We start from the raw sequence: 25,496 nt of genomic DNA on the forward strand, positions 1-25,496 counted from the left end.
ATTCAAAGAATATTTCCTATGTATTTACTATCAGAATCAATTTATCAGATTAATTATTGCACAGGGCCTAGGGTCAGCGCTGCTGCCCTATTATTGTGGGTTTAATAATTCATGTTCATTTCTTAATTTTTGTGTTCGAGTTTACATTGGGCCATTATTTTTTAATATTTTTTGTAGCGAAGATACAGTCGCTTTTATTTCAATTTAACGATGTTTTGTGGGAGCTCAACAACATTTGGGTCATTATTATTCAGTAGTTTTGTGGGGAACTGACATTTGGAACATTTTTATTATATTGTAAATGACTTTCATTTTTGTGGGAAGGTTACACTTGGCGACATCCGGCCAGGATCGTATTTCTTTGGGAATCTTCTAAGAAACAGTCAGATATCTGCTCTTATTTACTAAAATATAATTAGCGTTTGGCGCAACGCTTTTACTAATTTTGTGACTTTCTTTCCTCAGATCTTCGGCAATTCGTTGCTCTTTGTTGTACTCGTATTTGTTGAATTTTGCATTGTTTTTGTCTCATTTGTGAATAATTGTGCTTTGTGTAAAAATGCCGCGAAAAACTATTAATAGTACATCGCGAGGTGTAATGAATGAAATTACCGACTCAAACAACTTCACCGATAGGACTTGTGACACGCAGTGAAATGATGACAATCCTGCGTTCGCTGACAATCAGTGCATTCCAACCACTAATGATGATTTTTATCTTAATGATGAACAAACGAACTCAATTGTGTCCTCTGTTAATCTGACGACAATTGATGACGCGGGGCGCTCTATTGTAATGTGTGCTGCCCAGCTTAACACACCCGGTTTGGAAAATTCAAGTAATGTACAGACAAAGTTGTAGGGGAAGGAGTAGAAGAAAAGTCCAGAGGAGAATATGGGCTTGGGCCAAGGAATGACAGTTCTGTAACAGGTTTCAGATAGTAACAGCGAATACTCTGTTCAAGAATACAAGAGGTGGAGGTATATTTGGAAAAGGCCGGGTGATACGTGTAGATATCAGTTATATTACGTCATGGTCAGACAGAGATTCCGAAATCAGATACTAGATTGAAAGGCGTACCCAGGAGCAGGTATAGACTCAGATCACAATATAGTGGTGATGAAGGGTAGTCTGAAGTTTCAGACATTAGCCAGAAAGAATCAATACGCAAAGAAATGGGACACAAAGTACTAAGGAATAATGAGATACGCTTGAAGTTCTCTAAGGCTATAGATAAAACAATAAGGAATCAATATCTACATCTACATGAATACTCTGCAAATCACATTTAAGTACCTGGCATAGGGTTCATCGAACCACCTTCACAATTCTCTATTATTCCAATCTCGTATAGCACGGAAAGTGGCTGTTGGTAAGAAGGCAGCTAGTAGGAGGAGGTGTCCAGGCAGTTATGCATTCTGACCAGCTGTCACAGTTGAGTGGAGAGGAGCCTCTTGTAGCTGTAAACGTAGACGACATGCAGCAGTCCTCAGCAGTTAGGAGCCCAAGGTCGGTTGCAAAGTCTAACAGAAAGAAGAAGGTCTTGCTCTTAGATAGTTCTCACAGTAGAGGTGTAGGCCAGCAACTGCACGAAGTGTTGGGGAGTGAGTACCAGGTTTGTATGTGAACAAAAACTGTTAGTCGACAACATGGCGGATAACGCAGTGCGCCTGTGTAAAATGCGTGATAAAAATTGTTTGTGTTGTTGCAAAAAAGAAGAAAAGTCAAGAAGAAACAAGGAGAGGAGAATGTAAGTAAAATGAACAACTGATAGTGCATAACTTTAAACTCGCGAAATTGAAGTAAATGATTGGAATCGTTGCTTTTGCACAGTCCTGCTGCAGCATCCAAACTGCTGTCGAGGTTGTACTACTGTAGTAACTGAAGATCCATGTAATTTGCCAGCTGAAAATGGGTGCAAACCCGAAATGCATATTGGCATAAATAAAACGCATTAAAAAGTGGCTGGTTGCTGTATTTTTACAGTGAAATATCATATGACACATCATCTCTGGACTATAATATAAAAATATTCAGTTATACATATTTTGTTAGGAGATGTTCAGTGCTTCCTGGCGACACATTTCAATTAACGGACTGTTTAAAAATGTATGTTTGTGGTTTATGGTTTTCATTTTTCTGTTCGTTTCCCGTCTCCATTGGTTCTTGTGTAGGCAATAGACGCACACAGTACACGTTTCCAGTTGATAAAGCGTCATATGTCCTTGTCTACGTATCACTAACTTCGCTACACAAACGTGTTGCAAACTGCACATGGCCTACCTCACTCACTGTAAGGCTGGCTGAGGGATTATGGGAGCTACAGGGGGTGCTGGGTTGGTAATGGTGAAACAGAAAGTGATGGGATCATAGAGAGTTTTTGTGCGTGTATTTTTTTAACTTTTTTCAAATTGTTTATTTACTTTTTAATAATTTTTATAAGTTTTTAATTTTTTTTGTGGGAAGCTGTGAAATAGTGAGGATATTGGTCTGCTGTTTATCGTTTCCTTGTCATTGACTATATGTTTTTATCTAGGGTGCTCAGTATGAAATGTTTTACTTACAGAGTTGGCACTCCCTTTCTGTTGTTATTATGGCATAATGTCTGATTTTTATACGCTATGTCTCTTTATATGCTTAGTGACACACAGCATTACGAAATTTCGATACCAAGATAGAGGCTGATAATGTTACCTGTGAGCACAAACTTGGAAATCTGATTTAAATAATTTTACGCTGTACCAAATGCAATTTTTATCTGGTTGACTTTTATTATTTGATCATCTTTGTATTAGATACATTTGCATGAATCCTTTTTCTCAGTACTGCTATAGCGCCTGTGATTTGATTTTTTGTCAGTCAGAAACTGAACTTCATGTTCGTTGTCTCCTCCTTCTCCGTAAAGAAGAAGACAACTGAGCTGAGAATACGGTCACAGCTAATTGCTCTCATATAATGTATGGTTCTTCATGTCTTTACTCAAAAATGCTCATTGGAAAAGAATTGTTAGATATTACTCAATCAGATTCAGCGGTGGAGGGGGAAGTGAAGAGATTTATTACATCTCCCTGCAATGTAGGTAGGAATTATGCAATTAAAAATCATTCCTGTCTAGGTTCTCACACCTGTTCCACGATTAATCTTTCGTTGATTGCTTGGGCAGTAAAATTAAGCTTGCAAAAAAAAAAAAAAAAAATAGAAATGTGTACATAATGACATCACTCTACAGTTCGTCTCTTTATGGAAGCAAAAGAAGTTATTAATAAGATCCCACTATCATAAAATAGGACTACATAGAAGTACATACTATTAACATTCGAGGGCACGTAATTCTTACAGTTTTATTTGTACTCAACTTTGACATAATATTCGCATACAGTGACAATAAAAAATTTCTTTGTACTTTTGGTAATATTATACATAAATACAAAAAATGAAACATCGTTCAGTTTCTTGTGAGGACAGTGATTACAAGGATGCCAGGAATAAATTCTATGGTCTGTTTATCATTTTATTATAGTTATGGATGGAACCTTCTGCTTCGCCCTGGAAATCGCGCAGGTATCATCGGGAAATCAACCAAAAACCAGCGTCATGCTGGAGTACGTCAGGATGTGCGTGCAACAAATTGTCAGACACATATTACTTAAAAATATGATAAATAATATCGTTGTCCCGCAAAACAACAACGGGAACACGAACGCACGACATCCAGCTTAGGTTTTCTGTGCAAGAAAATACATAATACAAGAGTAGCAGGAATGTCAAAAGAACCGTTCTTAAAAATGTTCTTTTAAACCTAAAGATGCAATTAACAGCACTCATTAAACATAATGACATTCCGTGCTACCCTATAGAGATAGAATGCAGTTACCGATTTGTCCTTTTATGGGTGAGCTTAAGAAATCCTTACTAACTTATTTCACAAAACTGCTCTTGTATTGCCCATATGGCATCAGATTTGTGCGACAATGTTTCCGTTTAGTATCGGCTACGATACAACAGAAGCAGTCGGCTGAGAGGGATGACAGAGAGTGCGAACTTAACGAAGTAAGTTTGGAATCCCACTCCTTCACGCCTGGAACGTTACACGACTTCTGTTGCAGCCGGCTGATGAAACGGTGGCTTCGACACCAGGCGCCGTCTTAACATTATGGCACCTCAGCTTGAGTGGGTTAGGCCCTTCTGGACGTCACGCTCTTCCACTGCACAGTATTAATCCGTCATTTAGTCGCCCGCATTAATCGGCGCACGTTCCGTTACAGGCACTTAATCTTTGATGCCGCTCTATCTGATGTCTGCTGTAGGTGACAGAATGGCATCTGTTCATATGAAACGTGAATTTTGTCTGGCGACTATCAAAATGACGCAAATTACATTGCGTAACAGTAATTCTGTGAATCTCGCTGATGTTGTACGCTGTTCACATCACTCGCTATAATGAACATTAACCAGAGCGTTAGCTGTTACAAATACGTACGGAAGAATCGGCTGACTTATTCGCAGACTTTCGGAGATGGCGCGCCCAAGTTGAAAATCGAAATGAGACTGACTGGGTATATCAATAGTTTTTGTTTAGGTAAACAGTTTCGACGTAGTGCACAGTTAGCCTGCAGATCCGAAACCAGGGCTTTTCGTCTACAAGACGAATATGAGACAGTAAAGTACTGGAGATGTTGAATGATTCTGTGTATAAAGATGGCATGCGCATGAGGTTACATCCTGTTATCTGAATAAAAATGTAACGTAGGCGGTGTTATTTTCATTATACTGACAGTGATTACGGCTTCCCTACGACGTCGTATCTTCTACTATGTTAAGAAGAAAAGGAACACTCTGAAACGCAATTTTTCTCCTTCTGTTGGTGATGGGCGATTTCTGTTATCGTGGCACATTAATTTACGCAGAGCGTTTCTGGAAGCCGCTGTCTTCTGCCAAAAGGTAGCCGTCGCCAACAGAACTGTTCAGAGAAAACTGGGAGAATCTCGGGAGTAGGTTTCCTGATACTGCTATTGTAACCGGGGTACGAGACGTCGATTTACTAGCTGTAAGAGGGGAGTCATGCGATCAAAACTGCTTCCAGAGACAGGGATCAGAGTTCGAATGTTGAGAATGTCTTGTGTGAAACTTACTTCGAACAGTTAATATGTTCATCACCACATTAGCTTAGACTTCCAAGTATCTAACAGTCCCATGCATTCCACATCAGTTAACGTAGTCGAGAGCATCAATGACCTGAAGCCTACTATAGCATCAGTGACTGCAGGTGTTGCAAGCAATGTGTAGGAAGAGAGCAGAAGTGACAATAAACTAACTGCAGAATACCTGGGCAGTTCAGTACGGCCGGCCGCGTTGGCCGAGCGGTTCTAGGCGCTTCAGTCCGGAACCATGCGGCTGCTACGGTCGCAAATTCGAGTCCTGCCTCGGGCATGGATGTGTGTGATGTCCTTAGGTTAATTAGGTTTACGTAGTTCTAAGTCTAGGGGACTGATGGCCTCAGATATTAAGTCCCATAGTAGTCAGAGCCATTTGAACCAACCAGTTCAGTACGAAATATTCAGCTCTGAGAAGATGATGTATAGAAATGGCCAAAATTCGAAAGCGTTGTACGACGGGCTAGTCAAAACATTCATTAACTTCGTTTAAAAAATCACTCACGCCATTTGTTGTCATCTAACATGAGCGCAAACCACGTGTTATCAGGAATCGTGTACATGCCTCACACCCTTATCTTAAGAATAAATGATGTTATCTACAATTTTCTATTGTGTTCCGAGATTACGTTTTCGCACCTAAGCCACTCACCTCGTAGCTTTCCCGTTAGCACATCCAATGCATTTCCTTATGCACAGGTCCAGTGATTAGTCTCCCCTTGTATTTTATAACAAATGCTTTAGATTAAGTCTTGTTTTCAGGTGTGTTGCTGGGAGCAGATCTTCCGCACAGTGTTCTTGCATGTGATATTTTATTTTAAATGTTTGATTGTCGTGAACAGTGCACGGGGAACACTATTAATTACATAGTATCCCCTACGAGCGACGTCACAACATATGAATTTTTGTGAGTTTTTGGTCTGTGATCAAATTAATTTATTTTCCGACTCGACCAAATCTAAGATTAGTTATATGGTTAGAGTCTGTGGCGACCCTACTCATCCCACGTTAATTTCGTAAGCAGTAAGTATTTCCATTCCCAATAATAAGGAATAACCCGTAGTAACAGGTTAGTTACAATGTTGGGCGATCTGGGTGGTGAAATCATTCGCTCGAACTGTCCAGAATGTTCCTCAAACCAATCGCGGAGAACTGTGGCCCGGTGACACGGCGCGTTGTCATCCATACAAATTGCATCTCTGTTTGGGGACATAAAATCCATGAATGCCTTCATATAGACTCCAAGTAGCCCAACATAACCATTGCCAGTCAATGATCGGTTCAGTTGGATCAGAGGATTCAGTCCATTCCAAGTAAACACAGTTCACACCATTATGGAGCACCACAGCTTGCAAAGTGCTTTCTTTGTTGACAACTTAGAACCGTGTCTTCGCGGGGTTTGCGCGACACTCGATCCCTACCATCAGCACTTGCCGACTGATATCTAGACTCATCTGACCAGGCCTCGCCGGCCAAGGTGGCCGAGCGGTTCTAGGCGCTACAGTCTGGAACCTCGCGACCGCTACGGTCGCAGGTTCGAATCCTGCCTCGGGCATGGATCTGTGTGATGTCCTTAGGTTAGTTAGGTGTAAGTAGTTCTAAGTTCTAGGGGACTGATGACCTCAGATGTTAAGTCCCATAGTGCTCAGAGCCATTTGAACAAGTTTTTGACCAGGCCTCCGTTTTCCAGTCGTCTAGGCTCCAACCCATACGATCAGGAGCCCAGGAGAGGCGGTGCAGGCCATGTCGTGCTGTTAGCAGAGGGCACTCGCGTCGGTCGTCCGCTGCCACAGCCCATTAATCCCATATTTCGCTGCTCTGTCCTAACGAATACGTTCGTCGTACTGACAAATTGATTTCTGCTGTTATTTCACGCAGTGTTTCTTGTCTGTTGGCACTGGCAACTCTCGACAATTACCGCTGCTCTAGGTCGTTAAGTGAATGCCATCGGCCATTGCAGTGTCCGTTTTGAGAGGTATTGCTTGAAATTTGGTGTTCTCGGAACGCTATTGACTCTGTGGTTGTCGGAATATTGAATTACTATACAGGGTTATTACAAATGATTGAAGCGATTTCACAGCTCTACAATAACTTTATTATTTGAGATATTTTCACAATGCTTTGCACACACATACAAAAACTCAAAAAGTTTTTTTAGGCATTCACAAATGTTCGATATGTGCCCCTTTAGTGATTCGGCAGACATCAAGCCGATAATCAAGTTCCTCCCACACTCGGCGCAGCATGTCGCCCATCAATGGGTTCGAAAGCATCGTTGATGCGAGCTCGCCGTTCTGGCACGTTTCTTGGTAGAGGAGGTTTAAACACTGAATCTTTCACATAACCCCACAGAAAGAAATCGCATGGGGTTAAGTCGGGAGAGCGTGGAGGCCATGGCATGAACTGCTGATCCACCACGACCGATCCATCGGTTTTCCAATCTCCTGTTTAAGAAATGCCGAACATCGTGATGGAAGTGCGGTGGAGCACCATCCTGTTGAAAGATGAAGTCGGCGCTGTCGGTCTCCAGTTGTGGAATGAGCCAATTTTCCAGCATGTCCAGATACACGTGTCCTGTAACGTTTTTTTTCGCAGAAGAAAAAGGGGCCGTAAACTTTAAACCGTGAGATTGCACAAAACACGTTAACTTTTGGTGAATTGCGAATTTGCTGCACGAATGCGTGAGGATTCTCTACCACCCAGATTCGAACATTGTGTCTGTTCACTTCACCATTAAGAAAAAATGTTGCTTCATCACTGAAAACAAGTTTCACACTGAACGCATCCTCTTCCATAAGCTGCTGCAACCGCGCCGAAAATTCAAAGCGTTTGACTTTGTCATCGGGTGTCAGGGCTTGTAGCAATTGTAAACGGTAAGGCTTCTGCTTTAGCCTTTTCCGTAAGATTTTCCAAACCGTCGGCTGTGGTACGTTTGGCTCCCTGCCTACTTTATTCGTCGACTTCCGCGGGCTACGCGTGAAACTTTCCCGTTTCTTCGCTCACTGCAGGCCGACCCGTTGATTTCCCCTTACAGAGGCATCCAGAAGCTTTAAACTGCGCATACCATCGCCGAATGGAGTTAGCAGTTGGTGCATCTTTGTTGAACTTCGTCCTGAAGTGTCGTTGCACTGTTATGACTGACTGATGTGAGTGCATTTCAAACACGACATACGCTTCCTCGGCTCCTGTCGCCATTTTGTCTCACTGCGCTCTCGAGCGCTCTGTCCGCAGAAACCTGAAGTGCGGCTTCAGCTGAACAAAACTTTATGAGTTTTTCTACGTATCTGTAGTGTGTCGTGACCATATGTCAACGAATGGAGCTACAGTGAATTTATGAAATCGCTTCAATCATTTGTAATAGCCCTGTACTTAACGATTTCCGAGTTGAATGTCCCATGCGTTTAGCTCCGACTGCCATTCCGCGTTCAAAGTCTTAATTCCCGTCGTGGGACCATAATCACGTCGGAGCATCAAAACCGATATAAGGATTAGTGAACACAGTGTTGTCGTAGCGATATTAATTATTGTAATCCCCAAATCCTCGAAAAATAAGCGAAAAATATACCTATTCAAAAAAGCAGATAAAAATTCACTTGACGTCTTCCTGAGAGACAATCTCCACTCATTTCAAATTAATAATATAAGTGTAGACCAGATGTGGCTTACATTCAAAGAAATAGTATCGGCAGCAATTGAGAGATTTATACCAAATAAACTAACAAACGACGGAGCTGATCTCCTTGGTACACAAAACGGGTTAGAACACTGTTGCAGAAACAACGAAACAAACATGCCAAATTTAAACACACGGAAAATCCCCAAGGTCGGCGATCCTTTACAGAAGCTCGAAATGTAGCGCGGAGTTCAATGCGAGACGCCTATAACAGTTTCCACAACGAAACTTTGTCTCGAAACCTGGCAGAAAATCCAAAGAGATTCTGGTCGTATGTGAAGTATGCTAGCGGCAAGACACAATAAATGCCTTCTCTGCCCGACAGCAATGGAAATACTATCGAAGACAGTGCTGCCAAAGCAGAGTTACTAAACATAGCCTTCCGAAATGCCTTCACAAAAGAAGATGACGTAAATATTCCAGAATTCGAATCAAGAACAGATGCCAACATGAGTAACGTAGAAGTAAATATCCTCGGAGTAGTGAAGAAACTCAAATCACTCAATAAAAGCAAGTCTTCTGGTCCAGACTGTATACGAGTTAGGTTCCTTTCACAGTATGCTGATGCATTAGCTCCATACTTAACAATCATATGCAACCGTTCGTTCGACGAAAGATCCGTACCCAGAGACTGGAAGGTTGCACACGTCACATCAATATTCAAGAAATGTAGCAGGAGTAATCCACTAAATTACAGGCCCATATCGTTAAAGTCGATATGCAGCAAGATTTTGGAACATATATTGTGTTCGAACATTATGAATTACCTCGAAGAAAATGGTCTATTAACACACAGTCGACATGGGTTTAGAAAACATCGTTCCTGTGAAACACAACTAGCTCTTTATTCACATGAAGTGCTGAGTGCTATTGACAAGGATTTTTAGATCAATTCCGTATTCCTGGATTTCCGGAAGTATACCACACAAGCGGCTCGTAGTGAAATTGCATGCTTATGGAATATCGTCTCATTTATGTGACTGGATTTCCGATTTCCTGTCCGAGAGGTCACAGTTCGTAGTAATTGACGGAAAGTCATCGAATAAAACAGAAGTGATTTCTGGCGTTCCCCAAGGTAGTATTTGAGGCCCTTTGCTGTTCCTTATCTATATAAACGATTTGGGAGACAATCTGAGCAGCCGTCTTAGGTTGTTTGCAGATGACGCTGTCGTTTATCGACTAATAAAGTCATCAGAAGATCAAAACAAACTGCAAAACTATTCAGAAAAAATATCTGAATGGTGCGAAAAGTGGCAGTTGACCCTAAATAACTTAAAGTGTGAGGTCATCCACATGAGTGCTACAAGTAACTCGTTAAACTTCGGTTACACGATAAATTAGTCTAATCTAAAAGCCGTAAATTCAACTAAATACCTAGGCATTGCAATTAGGAACAACTTAAATTGGAAAGAAAACATAGAAAATGTTGTGGGGAAGGCTAACCAAAGGGTGCGTTTTATTGGCAGGACACTTAGAAAATGTAACAGACCCACTAAGGAGACTGCCTACACTACGCTTGTCCGTCCTCTTTTAGAGTACTGCTGCGCCGTGTGGGATCCTTACCAGATAGGACTGACGGAGTACATCGAAAAAGTTCAAAGAATGGCAGCACGTTTTGTATTATCGTGAAATATGGGAGAGAGTGTCACAGAAATAATACAGGATTTGGGCTGGAAATCATTAAAAGAAAGGCGTTTTTCGTTGCAACGGAATCTTCTCACGAAATTCCGATCACAAACATTCTCCTTCGAATGCGAAAATATTTTGTTGACACCGACTGTCATAGGGAGGAACGATCACGAAGATAAAATAAGGGAAATCAGAGCTCGTACGGGAAGATATAGGTGTTCATTCTTTCCGCGCGCTATACGAGATTGGAATAATAGAGAATTGTGAAGGGGGTTCGATGAAGCCTCTGCCAGGCACTTAAATGTGATTTGCGGAGTATCCATGTAGATGTAGATGCAGAGCTTTCTCACATGAATCACCTGAGTACAAATAACACTTCCACCAATGTACTGTCCTTTTGTACCTCGTGTACGCGATACTACAGCCATCTGTATATTTACTTGTCGGTATTCCATGACTTTGGTCACGTCAGTGAATGTTTGTGCGTGAGGCCTCGCGCCCTATAGGGCAGTGTGTAGGCGAGCACACTTCCAGCAACCTAATGGCACAAGGACTTTTTTAAAAAAAAAAAAAAAAAAAAAAAGAAGGGCCGATTTCGACATGACATAATCGACCAACCCGTTGTGACCGGTACTTCGCATACTTTTATCCTGTCTTCCATTCTCGACCGGCGTTCACGCCCCAGCGCGACGCAAACGCGTTCTAGAAGTGGGCCGCGTGCGACGGTTTTGGAACCGCTGCCACACAGCGCCTGTTACCATCTACGGCAAGTGAAACTAACACTGCAACTGCATTCGAATTCCACCCTGACACATGAGTCAACAGTAAAATATGTAGCTGTGTGACATTTTGGCGGTGCACGCGGCACCGACTTTCCCGGTTTCGATCTCCGGCCTCGCACGACGTTGTCGGCTTGTTACAGGGTGTCTGTCCACCTTCTGTACGAGCTACACGAGTACACACCGGATGCGCACGCGTCGTGTGTCCTGCTACAAGCAGAGTCCGGCCTGCGCTTCTGCTATGTCCTGTGTCCTACATACGGACTACTTCTCTGAAGACAAAATGAGCAACAATGGAGTTAGTGACCCCAATCGTCGATTCGAATTCCTGCACGACAGACGATAATAACGGAAAGGAGGATAAACCTACCGTACCGTCGAATTACGGGACAGTAGATAAGGGAAGAAGTATCAGCTGAATTCCTCTTCTCCCGTATCCGGATCCACCTATTACACCTTCCCTTCCCAGTACTTAGCAACGTAGTTTGCTTTGTCATTGATTTTCAAAATATCGTCTTTAGTGCATGTTATAGACATATCTGGGCAAATCAGTCGGTGGTCCAAGTCCTGTATTGCTCCGCATTCACACCTATCGCTATCACTGTAACCCCATTTAAATAGGTTTGATTTGCACCCAGTTACTCCAGTGCGCAGCCGGTTTAATGACCTCCAAGTTGTAAAAGGTAGTTGAAATCCTGCAGATCCCTCCTCAAGTAGTCCCATTGTGGAGTGTGGCACCATTTCTTCCCAAAGAGATAGCCGCCTTGCGACGGGCTTGGTGGCGAGCTCTTCAGTAGTTTCCATGAAACTCCTGCGGGATTTCAGCGGGACACGTAGTTTTCGGTGCATATGCATCGGATGTCGAGGATCATTCTTTTGTTTTGATCTTTCGATCTCGGCGGCTACTTGTCTGCGGATAGTGGGTGGTGCTATGCCTATGATGGGATAAATGATGTCTGTGGGAGTTGGTTTGAGGCACCCTGTGGCAATACGTACAGTTTCGTTTACGGCGACGTCAACTTGCTTTGTGTGGGCAGAGTTCCTCCAAACTGGCGCCGCGTATTCCGCTGCTGAGATACTCAGCACCAGACCTGTGGTGTGCAAAACATGTGGTTGAGCTCCCCACGATGAACCTGTTAGCTTCCGCAGTACGTTGTTCCTGGCACAGACCATTTTTTTAGTGTTGTGACAGTGCTGCTTTAAAGTAAGTGCTCTGTCCAGTGTTACTCCCAGGTATTTTGGGCTGTTTGTATGTTTCAGCTCTTCCCCTTGCCACATGACTCGGAGTTTCCGTTTGGCTTGTTTGTTCCTAAGATGGAAGGCGGATACTTGAGATTTACTAGGGTTTGGTTTGAGATTATTGCCGTCGTAATAGGTAGCAAGTTCTATTAAGGCTCCTGTGAGATTCTCCTCCACTTGTTCAAAGGTTTTATCCTGAGTGGCCACTGCTGCATCATCAGCATATATGAACATTCGTGTCTGGTGGCTGATGGGAAGATCATTGGTATAGATGTTAAATAATATTGGAGCCAAGACACTACCCTGTGCAAGTCCATTTTTCTGTGTCCTCCATCGGCTGCTTTTAGATTGTAAGGTTACATAGTAGAGTCTGTTCTGTAGCATGCATTGCACGAACACAGAAAGGGTGTAGTCCCTAGTGACATTATACACTTTCTGGGTAAGCAACTTATGGTTAACATATGCAGCACTGAGATCCAGGAATGCGACCCCAGTTACTTCTCCTCTCTGATAGCCGTCTTCGATGTACTGTGTGAGATTAAGTATCTGGCCACAGCATGATTTTTCTGGTCGAAATCCAGCTTGTTCGTTAATGAGGGCTTTGTCCACATAATCAGCTATGCGTTTGAGGATCATTCGCTCCAGCACTTTAAATAAATGACAAAGCAGTGAGACAGGCCGGAAATTTTTAGCTTCAGCGGGGTCTTTCCCTGGTTTTAATAACGCAATACCCCAAGCTTTCCTCCACAGTTTAGGAATTTGCATTGTTGTGATACAGTTATTCATTAGCTCTAGGATCCATGCTTGTACTCCCGGTCCAAAATGTTTGATTTGCTCAGATCTCAGATCGTCGAGGCCAGAGACCTTATTGTTTTTCAAATCGTTGATGGCATCTTGTAGCTCCTGAATGAAGAACGGGCGAGCTAGGAAACTAATCTCGTCGTTCAATTTTCTTTTAATTTTGCCCGTCCTGATCTTCCTTTTAGTTTTTCCGTTCATGAGTAGTTGGTGAGCCATCTGATCAGGTGTAACTTCACTGTAATTTGGTTGTGGTTCTGTTGGGTCGTTGTTGAGACTTTTGACCAGTTTCCATGCATTCCTACTGCTGTGTTTCATGTCCGTCCCCTGCAGGAGGTTGCACCACTTTTCCTTTCTCGCTTCGGAGATACCAGACATCAGTACCTCACCTGCCTGGATCGTTTCCTCTGAGAGGGGGTCCTTATTGTACAGTTCTGCATACTTTTTCACAGCTTCCTTGCTGCTACCATTGAGTCCAGCGATATACTGGGTGCGGCGCCCTCTAGGTATGCGCCGTCGAGAGATTTTCTTGACAAGGTCTATAAAAGTTTCATATGATTGTATCTGTGGTTTAATTTCCAAGATCTCCTTATCAAAGTCCTCTGTGCAAAGTTCCCAATGAGCTTTTTTGAAATTGAAGCGTCTCTTGAAGGGCATTACATCTGATTTGATTACTGCAGTAATGCAGCAAGTTATTGCTCTGTGTTGCGATCTTGGAATTGGGTCCTCGATTTGCTTTACAGTTTGCAGGGATACCTCTTCGGAGACAAGGATGTTATCTGGATTATATCCTCGTTTCCATCTTCCGCTGTTAAATGATGCAGGCAACTTTGGGTCATGTATCAATTTCAGCTGAATGGGAAAGTAATTTATCCGAGACACTGATGTAGGAAACGCTACGGCATTCGCCTAATGTGATGTCGGCACAACTTGGAGAAGCCGACGCGAGCGCAGTTGGATTTGTACCCTGACGAACGCTTCAAAATCCAAGCTTGTGCTTCGCCTAATTTAATCGCCTCCGCTTGTAAAATGCCTTGTAGGTCACGTGGCTCTTGCAGAGCAGCCTTATCTTCTGCCTGCCGCTCGCACGAGCAAGACTCTAAATCACCGCCTAGTTTTATCTTCGGGTCAACAGGCACACGCAGACAATGACGATTGCAAACTCGCTGCAAGGCCGGTCAGGTGCTCGTGACTAAAAGGATAAAAGTTACTTACGCAGGCGAAATATCAAGCAACAAGAGTTGCACTGTCACGCTACTGTGATAGTCGATACGAGAGCAGCGACTTGAAGCAGGCTGAAGAACGCTTACAGCACCGCCTAGACGCAGGAACACATCATGAAGGCACAATGAAAACACAACAAACGATAAAACGTGATGACGGAGGACTGCAAGTTGCTTATGGATATGCCAGCAATTTTCTTTTCTCCGTTCCTTCCTTCCGTTAATCCTTTGTTATCTTTCTTACTTTTGTAATATAGCGGAGATGCTTAGTCGCAGAGAGGCACAACAAAAAGACTATCACACAATTAGCTTTCGGCCGACAAGGACTTTGTCAGAATTAGACAACATACACACACGCACATACTCACGCAAACGCAACTCACACACACACATGACCGCAGACTCCGGCAGCTGGAGCCAGACATTGTTACATTTCATCGTGGATTTTCCATTGTTGCATTTTGTAAAAGTTTAGTAAATTCCCTTCTCGTGTTGTAATACAGTTATCTATTTCTTCCTGTCCAAAACATTCCTGTGCTGGAAACATTTTCTAGTATAGTCAACGTTTACAACAGTTCGCATATTTGTTTTCCATTTGTCTGCTCCACCCACCGCCAACACACTACGACTTCGTTTTGAATCCGCTGTCCGTTAACTGATCCCCGCTGCTGTTACGGATTTCTTACGCCGTCTGTGACTCTCCCAACATCATCAGCTAAATTTAAATTTTCAATTTTGTAACACGATATATTAATTCTTTCTTTCGCTATATAAATGAGAAGCCCAAAATTGTGTGTGCTCTACAACATTAATTTATCTAGTTAACCGATTTTTTCCTTGCAAGGCCATTATAAGACTATAATTAACTATTGTCATCAAAGGGGATACTGTGCTGCTAAACAGCATTGAAAAATATATCAAACATGGAGAGTGTGATGCAAAGACAGATTAAAAGACATTTGACAGTGTAATAGAAAGACAATACAAAATGTTAAACAGTAAATAAAAGTGCTGCGCGGGTTTAGCGGAGAGCTCTAAGGCGCTGCAGTCATGGACTGTGCGGCTGGTCCCGGCGGAGGTTCGAGTCCTCCCTCGAGCATGGGTGTGTGTGTTTGTCCTTAGGATAATTTATGTGAAGTAGTGTGTAAGCTTAGGGACTGATGACCTTAGCAGTTAAGTCCCATAATATTTCACACACATTTGAACATTTGAAATAAATGTGAATGGAACACACCAGCAAGCAGTGAGACTAAACATCGAAAAACTGTGTGTGTCTGTGTACGTGAATGTTGCGTAATAGGAGAACGACAACGTGAAACAATTACACTCAACAGAAGAGAACATGAGAGTGTGATAAAACAATTTAACAGCTTTTATAAAAATTAAATTCAACTGACAATATCAGTAAAATCAGACATATGCAAAACTATTGGATAACAGCTTAGGAAGTTACTATATAAAGTGATGACGACACTGAGTTAAATATATAAAGTAGCTGGAAATTCGTAAGTTAAACTGTATACCAGTGTGTTCGAAGAACTGTACTTACTGCAGGGAAGACATATGTTCTATCCCACTTTGAGAGAACTTGCAGTCGCTCGATGATTGCTGCAGATTTTGAGCATATACCTGCTACAGTCTCAGTGAGGTGGCCAAAGAACAATGTGAAATTCCACGTGCTCTTGTAACGTGTGTCAGTCTGCAAGTTTGTTTTTAGGTACTTCATCGTTCTCAGCTAGAAAAGTAGTTTTCGGTACAGGTATTTGATCAACAGTGCATTTCGAGTCATCTCTAGGTAGCCTCCTACATACAATTAGAGTAAAAATTAACAGATGTTTAACCAACACAACACTACACGATTACTCTGCTGCTGCCTTAGAAAAATTGTTACATATTTTAACGGAGAATTCTTACCATCTATGTGGAAAAACACAGTTCACTAAATGGATTTGTACTGGTTTAAGCAACAGTTTTGGTAACCGACATACATGCATGTTTAGACACTTCTGGCTCTTGTCTGTATACGAGGCATACACGTCACGAGAGTAATAAAAATATGCAGCTGAGATGTTGCATAACGTGTTCGTTTCCCGCTGGTGAAAGAAACTACGTGATGGCGAGTGGATAAACGGTAAACGAAAGCAAGTGGATAAACGGAAAAAGAGGGGCAAACTCGATTGTGTGAGGCTTCGATTGCAGTATGCGGAAATCTTGGAACAAGGTGCTGTCCAGTCTATTCATCAGAAAATAAAAAAGTAGCTGCAACGGATGTGACTGCGAGGGAGTCGCTAGTAGGGCGCGAAGCGGAAAAGCGTTGGCTGAACTGGAAATCGAAGTGAGCGTTTGGCGTCATTGGCCGTGATGCCTCTTTACGGGGCAGGTCCGGCCGCCTTGCTGCAGGTCTTATTACATGCGACACCTCATTGGGCGACCTGCGCGCCGGATGGGGATGAAATGATGGTAAAGACAACACAACACCCAGTCCCTGAGTGGAGAAAATCACCGACCCAGCCGAGTATCGAACCCAGGCCCGTAGGACGGCAATGCGTGACGCTGACCACTCAGCTATCTTTATTTTTTATTTTTTTTTTATCTCATTTTGTTCGCTATTGATCGTTACGTCTGGTCGGGGCGGACGTCATAAGACATCTGTTGAAACTCGTTGATGATCGATTAACTCAGTTTTTTTATTACAGAGGCACGCAACCCTCTGACCGAACACCTATCGGAGCAGACGTTAGCTGAAATATGCACACACCGCAACTTGACGTTCCCAGCACTCGCCATGCGTCCACAGTGTGGTACCCAATGTCACTCCAATCTTTTTTTCTCTTTGAAATCAAATCAGTTAAAGGCACTGTTATAATTGCAAGCACACCTCTCATAACACAAATTACAGCCCGTGCGCGAATAACACCTGCCTCGTTCAGTAGACTCGTTCGTAGGCCCAAGTGCATGTGAAATGGACACGAGGAATCTCAGCGCCACTTGTCCTAGCGGCCTCTTACGTAATGACAGGCGGTGACGTCTGTTTTGAGTCTCCGAACTCACGAGTCGCAGTGCTCGCGAGTGTGTGATAAGGCGTCCTCCGGCTGTGTTAACGCGCCCTTATCGCAATGTGGACACCATATAAAAGTTACGCGCCTCTAGCCGAGTATCAGTGGCCCAGTGACCCGGCGCGCTAAATATGCCCGAGCTGAGTCGCTTGCTGTAGGCACACACACACAGACGCTACGGAGGTGGGTTGATTGTCCTAAAAAGTATGCCTACGATTGTCCAGTTTGGTGTAATTGCGTCAGTTGTCAAATGATATGTTTTGCATGTAGTTGATTGATATACAGGTCTAATACAAATGATTGAAGCGATTTCATAAATTCATTGTAGCTCCATTCATTGACATATGGTCACGACACACTACAGATACGTAGAAAAACTCATAAAGTTTTGTTCGGCTGAAGCCGCACTTCAGGTTTCTGCCGACAGAGCGCTCCAGAGCGCAGTGAGACAAAATGGCGACAGGAGCCGAGAAAGCGTATGTCGTGCTTCAAATGCACTCACATCAGTCAGTCATAACAGTGCAACGACACTTCAGGACGAAGTTCAACAAAGATCCACCAACTGCTAACTCCATTCGGCGATGGTATGCGCAGTTTAAAGCTTCTGGATGCCTCTGTAAGGGGAAATCAACAGGTCGGCCTGCAGTGAGCGCCGAGTGTGGGAGGAACTTGATTATCGGCTTGATGTCTGCCGAATCACTAAAGGGGCACATATCGAACATTTGTGAATGCTTAAAAAAACTTTTTGAGTTTTTGTATGTGTGTGCAAAGCATTGTGAAATTATCTCAAATAATAAAGTTATTGTAGAGCTGTGAAATCGCTTCAATAATTTGTAATTACCCTGTATATGTGTGTGTGTGTGTGTCTGTGTCTGTGTTTGTGATGCAGACTTTGTACAGTGAACAACCACGTGCATATCTATTTCTTGAACAGTTTTGGTACTGATTATTTTTTTATATGTTTGTGTACACTGTCATATGCTCTGCCCACGCCGAGGTGGACAGTTGCTGTTGCAGCGTGTTTGTGGATCAAAAGGACACTTATTTCCGAAGATTATCCAAGATAATGTGTAAGTAGGCTGCTTAGGTTTTTTTTTATTGGTAACGCCACGTAGCGCTCTGTATGAAAATCACTGACTCTGCTGTGTGCAGTCTGAGGCTGGTCGGCATTGTTGCAATATTCGCCATTGTAGTGTTGGGTTGTTGGCTGTTAACAGCGCGTAGCGTTGCGCAGTTGGAGGTGAGCCGCCAGCAGTGTTGGATGTGGGGAGAGAGATGGCGGAATTTTGAGAGCGGACGATGTGGACGTGTGTCTATCAGAAAGAGTAAATTTGAAATATTCGATATCATGGACTGATATATATATATATATTATGACTTTTGAACAATATTAAGGTAAATACATTGTTTGCTCTCTATCAAAATCTTTCATTTGCTAACTATGCCTATCAGTAGTTAGTGCCTTCAGTAGTTTGAATCTTTTATTTAGCTGGCAGAAGTGGCGCTCGCTGTATTGCAGTAGTTCGAGTAACGAAGATTTTTGTGATGTAAGTGATTTGTGAAAGGTATAGGTTAATTTAGCCAGGGCCATTCTTTTGTAGGGATTATTCAAAGTCAGATTGCGTTGCGCTAAAAAATGTTGTGTGTCAGTTTAGTGTTGATCAGAATAGGTAAAGAGCGAAATGCGAAATGTCTGAGTACGTTCAGTTCTGCTCAGCTGTTTGAAAATCAAATAATGTAAGAAATTCATCAGCACAGTAATTCAATAATTTTTCTAAGGGGACGTCTCATAAATGTTATATTTCATTCCTTGAAAAGCATATGTGTATGGCATGAAATGTTTATGTACACGAGAATATGGTTCCATTTTTTGACGTGTTCTTTGCAACAGGGGTAAGAGTAAATATTGAAGGTACTCAGTAATGTTGAATTTGGGGTGTAAGAAAATGGACTGTGTACATAGTCATAGGTGGTGACGCCAAATAAATAGGGGCATGTTTTAGAAGAGTATCTTTGTGTCACAGATTATCATCACTAATCCGATGTGGCTATTTGTCCACCTCGCTCTGATCAAGACACATTCGGCACCTTCATCATACAACATTAGTGTATGGAGTATGGCCTGTAATATGTATCGCTGATGATAACTTTCACATCGGATAACTAGGACATTGAGGAAAGCTTGTAGTGGAAGGCGACGCTACAGATCTAGGGTTGGGTTCTGATAACAGAACATTCTTTAAATGACCGTATTCAGGGTACACACATACATCTCTCGTTGAGGGGTCGGGAACAGACTACGGAATGGAACAATGACCGGAATTACTATATAAAGCAGCAATGGAGCATCGACTCAGTTGTCTGACTCGATTGCCGGCCAGTGGTGGCCGAGCGGTTCTAGGCCCTACAGTCTGGAACCGCGCGACCGCTACGGTCGCAGGTTCGAATCCTCCCTCAGGCATGGTTGTGTGTGATGTCCTTAGGTTAGTTAGGTTTAAGTAGTTCTAAGTCTACGGGACTGATGACCTTAGACGTTCCCATAGTGCTCAGAGCCATTTGAACCATTTTTTGTCTGACTCGATTCGTGATTTCGGGTGGAAACGTCGTACGTAGTTCGTAAAAACTATCGGAAAGTCACTCAGTAAAACGGAACTGATATCTGGATTCCACAAAGAGGTCTTATGTGCTCTCTACTGTTCCTAATGTAACTAAGTAGTTTAGGGATAATCTGAGCACACATTAGGTTCTTTGCGGATGGTGTTCTCAATTACTGCCTAGTAAAGTCATCAGAACATCAAAACCAATTGCAAAATAATTTAGACATCTGTATGGTGCGAATGGTGGCAATTGGCCCTAAATACTGAAAAGTGTGAAATCGTCCACAGGAGCACTGAAAGGAATCCGTTAAAGCTCGGTTACACGATAAACCACCCGAATCTAAACTCTCTCAATTCAACCAAATACCTAGGCATAGCAGTTATGAACAACTTAAATTGGAACGATCACATAGACAATATTGTGGGGAAGGTGAACCACAGATTGCGTTTTATTGGCAGAACACTTGGAAAACGCGACATATCCACTGAACAGACTGGTCCCGCGCTACACTTGTGCGTTCTCTGCTAGAGTGCTGCTGTGCATTGTGGGATCTTAAACAGGTAAGTTTGGCGGAGAACATGGAAAAAGTTGAAAGACGGGCAGCCCGTTTTGTATTATCACGAAACAGGGGAGAGACTGTCACGGATATGACACGCGAGTTGGGGTGGCAGTTATAAAAACAAAAGCGGTTTTTCGTTGCGGAAAGATCTTTTCACGAAGTTTCAGTTTCCGATTGAACGTGAAAAAAAAGGGAGAAGTGGTCATCATAACGAAATGAGAGGAATCAGATCTCGCACGGAAAGATTTAAGTATTCGTTTTTTCTCGCGCACTGTTCGAAAGTGAGATGGTAGAGAAAAAGTGTGGACGTGGTTCGACGATCCTGCGTCAGGCAATAAAGTATGAATTTCAAAGTAGTCATGCAAATGTGAGTAGTAGAAGACAAGGGAGAAATGGCATAGGTAAGACGTTCGTTGTACCATTCAAACACAAAGTGAGGAAAAAGACGGCGTTCATTTCTAACAAACCCTGTAGGCCCTACATCGAATTTATTCAGAAACCAAGGAGGGAAGGTATGGGCGAATAATATGTGTCACTACAAACTGTTACAAATTTCGAACTGGACAATGGAGATAAATTCCATACTCAAGTAGGTATTCATACCGAATGAAGGTTCACGTACTGAAAGAGGAATAACAGCGTAATGCAATAGCTAACGAAAAAAAAAAAGCTTGGTCATGTCTTAACAAAGACAATTCGTCCATCTCCAGAATCCACAAGTATCTTAGCATTCAAAAAAATAAATAAATAAAGGGCTATGATACGACGAAGAACGATAAAGGGCTATGATGCGACGAAGAACGATCGCGGAGGTCGCATGCAATTTAATACTCGATTGTTTGAGGGGAAGTTCAGTCCCACACTGGCAACACGTGCGGGGTCCAGGGAATAATGGTCTGAAATCTCATTAAGCAACGTTAACTACGATGGAATAAACGTAGCACACCTTGCGAGAAATCACACATTGAATTTAATAAGGAATCAGCTCGTGGATACCTAGGCACACGTTGTATTATAGGTCCGCCTGGCCGTCTTTCAGAGGTAGCAAACCACATCGTGCCAACTTACTATCTGCACTCACAAAACGGTAAAAAGAACAAAAAAGGACCCAGCTAACACTCCCTAACGTAGGACAGCTGAAAGAGATATATGAAACACCTTTAAGAATTAATAACCCACATTGCAATACCGAAATCCAGAAATCAACTAAACATCTCGAGAGTGCATGACCTACCGAAAAGTAAGTGTGCTCCGTGCTCACTCACCATTTGGACGGTAACGGGGGAGGGCATATGAAGTGCCGTTGGTGAGGTTAGACCAATTCCACTCCTTGAATGCGCCAGAACTACGGATATAAAACTACCATAAGTTATCGTGGAGCGTAGACTAGCGAAGTTTTCCTACTGGCTTTGGTAAGTTAAGGTCGTCCCCGCATTACCTGTACATTTGGTGTGTTGCATACCTGTCAGGCACTACCTCATAACGGCCACGTTCTACACACATGCGATTATTGACTTACTACATTCCCCTAAAAACAGAAAGTGATGAACCATCGAGAAACTGAGTGAGAATATATAAAGGGTTGGCTAACCTATGGAACATTTTTGTTCTATCCGTAGCTATCCTCCTGTCTGTTACTTAAAAGTAGACAATATTTATAGACAAAATTAAAACTCAAAATTTAATTCAGGTTTTATTCGAAAATTGTTGGTTTGTAACATGAAAGAGAGGGATTTTTAGAAAGAAAATAAAGAAAACACTATTTTCTCAAGAAAATGGTGAAATACAATAATCGCAAAACGCTGCTATATCAGTCATCAATACTTCATTGAACTTATATACAACGTGTTTTTGTTATTGATAAACAACTTTCGCATTTATGAATAACAGGAAACTCTTACCTTTGATCATGAAAAACGTTCTGTTGAGTGCAAAAGACTATAAAACTGTCCTTGCATCAAAAGTAATTGCCTTGGTTCCATAAAAGTGCAGAAGCTACGCGATCAAATAAATATTATTACTTAGAAAATGCAATTTGTATGATGTAAGCACATAAAATGCACAATGGATTAACATTGAATGTTGTGTGGCTCTAATTACGTGCAAAAGAAAGCACGAAACAAAAAAACAAAGAAAACTCGTCGGTTCCCACTTTCCTTCTTACATATTCATTTACGTTTCTTTTCCTACCAACGTTACCAATACTGCAGATAATTCTACGATTTACTACATAGTTTATGTAATGTACCAGACCAACCTCTCTGCTATGTCCCTTCATTAGCTGAGTTGGCGGGTTTCATACACCTTAGTGCAGATCTAGCTTGCACTTGGTAATTCTGAAATAAAATCACTCATTCTGCACAATCACCCATTCATAAAACCAATCAGCAGAAAGGTGTGAAAAGACGCTATGAGAACACAAACAACTCTTTATAACAGCTTGTCTTTCCTCCAGAGACTTGGTGTCGTCTTAGCTAAGTAGTAAGTGGAGTTAAATCTCTCGTGTGTCCATACTTGCAGCCCTCATTTTTGTGAAACGGCTCTGATTGGCCCGTTTCAATGTGACCAATAGCTCTAGTACAAAATCTTCAACCGGATAAATCGGTCTGAGGTCGAAATTGTTATCTGGCGATTCAGATTAAGCAAGGGGGACGATGGTGAAAATGTTGTCATTCAAAAAAGCGTTAAGTATTGTGTGATACACAAGTCATGCAACTTTGCGTACGCAGAGACGAGGAGAAATTCCAGTGCCTATGCAGGCAGCGTAATCATCATGAATGCCGCTGTTTGTCGCTGATTTGCCTCATATTCTATGCCCGTATGTGATCCCTTTCGAATGGATGTGCCAAACGAGTTAGACATGTCTAGGTAGATATAAAAAGTAGAAGACGAAGAAAAAAAGAAACGCTTGATAGGACTACTCGTACGAGCATCAAATTCGTGGTACACTGGCGTAATACGAATACGAGCAAAAGTTCAAGGTCCTCACTCATGGCCGGCCGCTGTGACCGAGCGGCTCTAGGCATTTCAGTCGGGAACCGCGCTGCTGCTACGGTCGCAGGTTCGAATCCTGCCTCGGGCATGGATGTGTGTGATGTCCTATGGTTAGTTAGGTTTAAGTAGTTCTAAGTTCTAGCGGACTGATGACCTCAGATGTTAAGTCCCATATTACTCAGAGCCATTTGTACCATTTGAGCTCCCATTGTACTGCGTGCCAACTTCCCCGCCATGTTCACCCGCGTTTGTAGCACCTTCCTAGCTGTGTTCGAAAGGTGTTTACATCAAGAGCCTAAAGTGACATCGGGGTACTTTAGCTTACCGTTGTACTTGACTATGCCACGACAGCCAAACCGTAGGTGGACCTTTGCTGATGCTAGGCGATTGGAGAGGTGGAAAATACATACTTCTGTTTTATAGAAACTGGGTCTAAGTCCCTATATCTTAAAATATTCGTAAAGTTTAGTGAGGCTGTTTGTTAGGTGTTATTCACATTCAGAAAGTTCTAAGTCTAGGTGACTGATGACCTCAGATGTTAAGTCTCATAGTGCTTAGAACCATTTGAACCATTTGAACCTCACTCATGGGATCAAAGCTCTGGCCTATTAGTTTTATGTGGAGTTAACACAATCTGTAATGAGTGTATTCATATGTTACGCTATGGAACCAAAGACCAAATTGGGGATATTTTCTATCTCGCCGGTTGCACATTTCACCGTTGGTGCTGAGAACGCAACTGGCATCTGAGCATTAGTATGTGTACGAGGTGTGATCAAAAAGGAACGGAGTTTTTTACTTTCATTGGCTTTGTACATTCGATTTTTAAATTTTTGTTAGCTTGTTCATACACATTTTCCTGACATGTGTTTGCATTTCAGCTGTTTTGAATATTGAGTGTATTGTTGACAATCGAAAAGGTTATGCTTGTTTTCGAGCGCTCGGCGTATTTTTAATTTCGAAAAATGTGGATCAAAGAATTTGCATTAAATTTTGCGTGGAAAACGGAATAAACTGCAGCGGTACATTCGACAGGTTGACTTTAGCTTTTGGCTGATATACTACGAATAAAAATGGGTCAAATGGCTCTGAGCACTATGGGACTCAACAACTGTGGTCATAAGTCCCCTAGAACTTAGAACTACTTAAACCTAACTAACCTAAGGACATCACACGCATCCATGCCCGAGGCAGGATTCGAACCTGCGACCGTAGCGGTCGTGTGGTTCCAGACTGTAGCGCCTTTAACCTCTCGGCCACTCCGGCCGGCTACTACGAATAACACAATAGTCTATGAATGATGCAAATGATGAGGGTCGAGAAGGCGTTGAAGACGACGACTGACCTGGACGCCCTAGCACGTCAATTACTGATGACAGTGTTGAGGATGCAAACAAGAAGGTTCTGGAAAACCGCCGAAAAAATGGTTCAAATGGCTCTGAGCACTGTGGGACTTAACATCTGAGGTCATGAGTCCCCTAGAACTTAGGACTACTTAAACCTAAGTAACCTAAGGCCATCGCACACATTCATTCCACGAAGCAGGATTCGAACCAGCGACAGTAGCAGGAGCACGGTTACGGACTGAAGTGCCTAGAACCGCTCGGCCACAGCGGCCGGCGAAAACCGCCGAATCACCATCATAGAGCATAATGATGTCATAGCCTTTGTCTCATAGCAAGCAACTTTTTTGGTTGTGCAAGCCGCTTCTGCTGTATTTAGTCCACTATCGGATCACAACCGGTTTTGTGTCTCTAAAAGCGACGTGTTCATGTGAACATCTGTATAACAGTA

The 25,496-nt window shown here is 42.6% G+C and overlaps 2 protein-coding genes across 11 annotated transcripts in view; both read left to right on the forward strand.

Moving 5' to 3' along the window:
* Window positions 1–25,496, forward strand: part of LOC126419835 (UDP-glycosyltransferase UGT5-like) — a 640,482-nt gene that overhangs the window by 568,506 nt on the left and 46,480 nt on the right. The gene's annotated exons all lie outside the window — the stretch shown is intronic.
* Window positions 1–25,496, forward strand: part of LOC126419840 (UDP-glycosyltransferase UGT5-like) — a 279,967-nt gene that overhangs the window by 98,288 nt on the left and 156,183 nt on the right. Inside the window, exon 1 of one of the 2 annotated variants that reach the window (XM_050087091.1) lies at window positions 17,705–17,734. The exons of the other annotated variant lie outside the window; for it this stretch is intronic. The gene's annotated coding sequence lies outside the window, so the exon portion shown is untranslated. Of the gene's footprint in view, window positions 1–17,704; window positions 17,735–25,496 lie in introns of those variants that run through there. 2 annotated transcript variants of the gene reach the window in all.

The sequence above is a fragment of the Schistocerca serialis genome, chromosome 9 (assembly GCF_023864345.2).
Source record: "Schistocerca serialis cubense isolate TAMUIC-IGC-003099 chromosome 9, iqSchSeri2.2, whole genome shotgun sequence".
Classification (NCBI taxonomy): domain Eukaryota; kingdom Metazoa; phylum Arthropoda; class Insecta; order Orthoptera; family Acrididae; genus Schistocerca; species Schistocerca serialis.